We start from the raw sequence: 5,801 nt of genomic DNA, 5'->3' as shown, positions 1-5,801 counted from the left end.
TAGGGTAAATAGGCAAAGTCTTTTCCCTGGGGTCGGGGAGTCCAGAACTAGAGGGCATAGGTTTAGGGTGAGAGGGAAAATATAAAAGAGACCTAAGCGGCATCTTTTTCACGCAGAGGGTGGTACCTGTATGGAATGAGCTGCCAGAGGATGTGGTGGAGGCTGGTACAATTGCAACATTTAAGAGGCATTTGGATGGGTATATGAATAGGAAGGGTTTGGAGGGATATGGGCCGGGTGCTGGCAGGTGGGACTAAATTAGGTTGGGATATCTGGTCGGCATGGACGAGTTGGGCCACAGGGTCTGTTTCCATGCTGTACATCTCTATGACTCTGACATCATAATGGGGAAGGTACAGAGAGAGTTGGCCTTACTATGACAGCTGAATTCTAACAGATCAAAAGCATCATTCACAGTGAGAGAAACAGTAAATCTGTCAAATGAGCCACACTGATCCACCTCATATACTTCAAAACAGAGGACGAGTATTAATTTCCAAGTATTCTTGGTTTTTCCCTCTGAATTCAGTCTGGTGGCTATGGGGACACACAGTATCAGATGGGAGAGACTCATCAGCAGGATGTCCATGTGTGTGTACAACTGTGAACTCAGTTTGTATCTCCATGTCAGATTTGGTGAGTTTCTCCAGAACCTTCTACACTGTATTTCAGATCACCATCATTGCATGGTTGGAGATGCTGGTGTTGGACTGGGGTGTACAAAATTAAAAATCACATAAAACCAGGTTATTGTCCCAACAGGTTTATTTGGAAGCACTAGCTTTCTAGCACTGCCCCTTCACCAGGTGGTTGTGGAGTATAAGATCGTAAGACACAGAATTTATTGCAAAAGTTTACGGTGTGATGGAACTGAAAAAGACCTGGATTGTTTGTTAAGTCTCTCATCTTTTAGAATGAAGATGTTGGTTTCAGTTCCTTCATATGTAAATCGCAGAGCTTATTTAAAGTTACATTCTCATGTGAACTTTAACAATAGGTGTCATGTCAGCCCAGATAATGAATTGAAGGTGTGAGGTGCCCTGTGTGAGACTGTCTGTGCCCAATGTTCAGACTGATTCTAATCTAAAAAAGGGATTTGCAGAACCTTACATGGATTCATGCAGTTTTTGAGCAAAATAAAATGTAATTCTGCAAGTACAAATTCACCCCACAAACTTATATGTGTGTGTGTGTGTGTGTGTGTGCGCACACGCGCGCGCATGCGCGTGTGGTAGGCGGGGGTTATGAGTGTCTGTGAGAGTGTGTGTATGTGTGTGAGTGTGATTGTAAATGGGTATAGGTATCTGTGAAAGGGTGCGTGTACGCATGAGAGTTTGAGAGTGTATGTGTGAGCATATGAGAGAGAGAGCTTGTGTATGAGGGAGAATCTGTGTGAGTGTATGGGTCTGTAGGAGTGTGTGTGTGTCTGTAGGAATGCATGTGTGTAGGATTGTCTGAGTGTGTGTGTCTGTCTGTCTATGAGTGTGCATCTGTCTGTGTGTATGTGTCTGTAGGAGTGTCTGTGTGACTGTGTCCTTGTGTCTGTGTCTGTCAACCTGTCTGTGTGTGTGCATCTGTCTGTGTGTGCGTAGTGCAATGGGGTCACCTGTAGTGTGGCATGAACCAAGGTCCTGTTTGAAGCCATCCCCATGGGTACCTGACTTGGCTTTCAGCCCACACACACACATACACACACACACACACACAACAAGTTTGTGGGGTGAATTTGTATTTGCAGAATTACATCTTGTTTTGCTCAAAAACTGCATGAATCCATGTAAAGTTCTGTAAATCCCTTTTTTAGATTAGAATCAGTCTGAACATTGGGGCACAGACAGTCTCACACAGGACACCTCACACCTGAGCCAACATGGCACCTATTGTTGGAATTCACTTGAGAATATAACTTTAAAAAAGTTCTATGATTTACATATGAAAGAACTGAAACCAACATGGTCATTCTAAAAGGTGAGAGACGTAACAAACAATCCAGGTCTTTTTCAATATATAATTTCAGTTACATCACACTGTAAACTTTTGCTATAAATTCTGTGTCCTATGATCTTATACTCCACAACCACCTGATGAAGGAGCATCGCTCCGAAAGCTAGTGTGCTTCCAATTAAACCTATTGGACTCTAACCTGGTGTTGTGTGATTTTTAACTTTGTACACCCCAGTCCAAATCATGACTGTTGGACTATGATGGTGTTGTGTGATTTTTAACACCATCATTGCAGTACTGCAAGTGTCTGATCGGTGGTTCTGATTTATAACAAAGAAGACATTTTCTACCGTAATGTGTCAAACTTAATACTTGCGTGCAACATCCAAAACACTCCACAGTGATCCACTTTGTGATCTATCTGATGTCATATCACACTCCTACTTTGAGCTCTCCTTGTTGCCCTGGGGGGAATTGATGAAACTGCTCATGTCTCTCACTTTGTGGCCGTGAAGAGTGTGACAGCCACCATCAGCAGGATCTGAGAGACAGATGCACCCTCTGTCAGTGGATCCTTGATCCCATCAATGATGTAGAAACCATATTCTCTTCCACCACATTCTCAGCTCTTGTTAGGCTGTCCTCCTGGTCTGAGGAAGCTTTCTGTCACTTCCCCCCATTACTGGCGTATCTCTTGTCCAGGATGTTCAACACCTGTCTTATTCCATGGTGGTCAAAGTTACAGAAGATGCAGACGTTGTCTGTTTCAAAAGCTGAGGGAGAAAAGCTGTGAAGTTATTCCAATGATATTTTTTTCTTTAGGAGAAACATTATTGCAACATCTTGAATGACTCACTATCTAATCCCTTCCTTTGTCGATAAACCAATATCCCCAGTATGGAATCTAGTGGATCAACAATGCTTTGAGCCTGTAATTTTTTTTAACATCTGTAATGGATCTTTCCAAAGGAATTATTCGTAGCTTGGTGTCATTCATTGTCGTTCATTAATCATGGAATGGAATCATTAGAGAAATGGAAAATATGAAATGCCAAGGGGCAATACCAAACTAAGCTTGAGACCCAGACCAACCACACAGATACCCATCATTTGTGGCAAGGCTTACATGACATAGCGGGCTACAAAGTGAAGTTGAACAGAATCGCAGGCAACAGCACATCCCTTCCCAACAAGCTTAATGCATTCTGCACTTGTTTTGAACAGAAGGTCAGTGAAGTGATATCACTTATCCCAACAGCCTCTGTTGCACTGGTACCTACCCTGGACATCAGATACACCTTCTCGAGAGTGAACGCATGGAGTCCCTGGCTGTACACCCAGATCCTGCGTGGATCAGCTGGTGGATCAGATGTGATATTCACATCTCTAACCTCTCCTCTCTGCGAGCTGAAATCCCCACCTACTTCAAAAAGACCACCATCATCCCAGTGTCAAAGAAAAATCATGCAGCATGCCTTAATGACTACCACCCAGTGGTTCTGACCTCCATTATTATGAAGTGCTTTGTGAGGTTAGTCATGGCTCACATTAACTCCCGCCTCCCAAACTACCTTGATCCTTTGCGATTGTCACAATTGGTCCATGGCAGACATCATCTCCCTGGTCCTACTCTCATCCCTGGAACATCTGGTATCATAATTCCAAACAAATGCATCTCTAAACTCCGAGACCTAAGTCTTGACTCCCCACTCTGTAACTGGATCCTTGATTTCCTGACCAATAGACTGCAATCAGTGAGAATAGGTGACCACACCTCCTCCAACATAATCCTCAAAACTAGTGCCCTGTACTATACTCCTTGTGCGTTCACAACTGTGTAGCCAAATTCTGCATGAATTCCAATTACAGGTTTGTTGACAACACTACTGTCGTCAGTCGGATCTCAAACAACGACAAGACAGAGTATAGGGAAGTGACTGATGGCATAGTGTAAAGGCAACAATCTCTGCATCAACATCAGCAAAAATAAAGGAGCTGGTCATTGACTTCAGGAAGTGAAGTGGAGGGAATGCCCCTATCTGTATCAATGGAGCTAAGGTGAAATTGGTCGTTACTGTCAAGTTTCTGGGAGTGACAATCAGCAACAATCTGTCCTGGTCACCCACATCTACACAAGAAAGCACAATAACGTCTCCAATTCCTCAGGAGACTAAAGAAATTCAGCATGTCCACAAAGACTCTTACCAATTTTTATAGTTGCGCCATAGAAAGCATCCTCTCTGGGTTCATCACAGAGTGGTTTGGCAATTGGTCTTCCCAGCACCGCGAGAAACTACAGAGAGTCATGAACACAGTCCAGACTATCACATAAACCAAACCTCCCATCCAGTGACTCCATCTAAACTTCCCGCTGCCTCGGGAAAGCAGCCAATAAGATCAAGGACCCCTCCCACCCTAGTTATACTCTCTCACCCTATGCCCTCTACTTTTGGAATCGCCTACCTGAGGAAATGTGCTTTGGGATCTTGGTCAGCAGAAAATGACTTTAAAACATGATTTAGTTAAAATGGAGCACATTCATTCATTCATAAATAAGATAATCTCTAAAGTAAAATAAGTTTTCAGAATATCAGCAACACCGTAGAAATGGAAGTTCTGCAGATTCCTGTTAAAATTCCACACACCTGATGGAGAATTAATCCACCAAGCTCCATCTAGTGACAGAAACCAGCCAGTGCAAACAGAACTTCCTGATTTACCAATGTCCCACTTAGTCATAGAGATGTATAGCACGGAAACAAACCCTTCGGTCCAACCCGTCCATGCCGACCAGATATCCCAACCCAATCTAGTCCCACCTGCCAGCACCTGGCCCATATCCCTCCAAACCCTTCCTATTCATATACTCATAATTTTATAAACCTCTATAAGGTCACCCCTCAGCCTCCAATGCTCCAGGGAAAACAGCCCCAGCCTGTTCAGCCTCTCCCTATAGCTCAGATCCTCCAACCCTGGCAACATCCTTGTAAATCTTTTCTGAAAACTTTCAAGCTTTCACAACATCTTTCCGATAGGAAGGAGACCAGAATTGCACACAATATTCCAACAGTGGCCTAACCAATGTCCTGTACATCCGCAATATGACCTCCCAACCCCTGTACTCAATACTCTGACCAATAAAGGAAAGCATACCATACGCCTTCTTCACGATCCTATCTACCTGCGACTCCACTTTCAAGGAGCTATGAACCTGCACTCCAACAGTGTTCAGCAACACTCCCTAGGACCCTACCATTAAGTGTATACGTCCTGCTAAGATTTGCTTCCCAAAATGCAGCACCTCGCATTTATCTGAATTAAACTCCATCTGCCACTTCTCAGCCCATTGGCCCATTTGGTCCAGATCCTGTTGTAATCTGAGGTAACCTTCTTCGCTGTCCACTACACCTCCAATTTTGGTGTCATCTGCAAACTTACTAACTGTACCTCTTGTGCTCGCATCCAAATCATTTATGTAAATGACAAAAAGTAGTGGACCCAGAACTGATCCTTGTGGCACTCCACTGGTCACAGGCCTCCAGTGTGAAAAACAACCCTCCTCCACTACCCTCTGTCTTCTACCTTTGAGTCAGTTCTATATCCAAATGGCTGGTTCTCACTGTATTCCATGAGATTTAACCTTGCAAATCAGTCTCCCATGGGGAACCTTGTCGAACGCCTTACTGAAGTCCATATAGATCACATCTACCACTCTGCCCTCATCAATCTTCTTTGTTACTTCTTCAAAAAGCTCAATCAAGTTTGTGAGACATGATTTCCCACGCACAAAGCCATGTTGACTATCCCTAATCAGTCCTTGCCTTTCCAAATACATGTACATCCTGTCCCTCAGGATT

The sequence above is a fragment of the Chiloscyllium plagiosum genome, chromosome 4, assembly GCF_004010195.1.
Source record: "Chiloscyllium plagiosum isolate BGI_BamShark_2017 chromosome 4, ASM401019v2, whole genome shotgun sequence".
Classification (NCBI taxonomy): domain Eukaryota; kingdom Metazoa; phylum Chordata; class Chondrichthyes; order Orectolobiformes; family Hemiscylliidae; genus Chiloscyllium; species Chiloscyllium plagiosum.
This window is presented reverse-complemented; position numbering follows the sequence as displayed.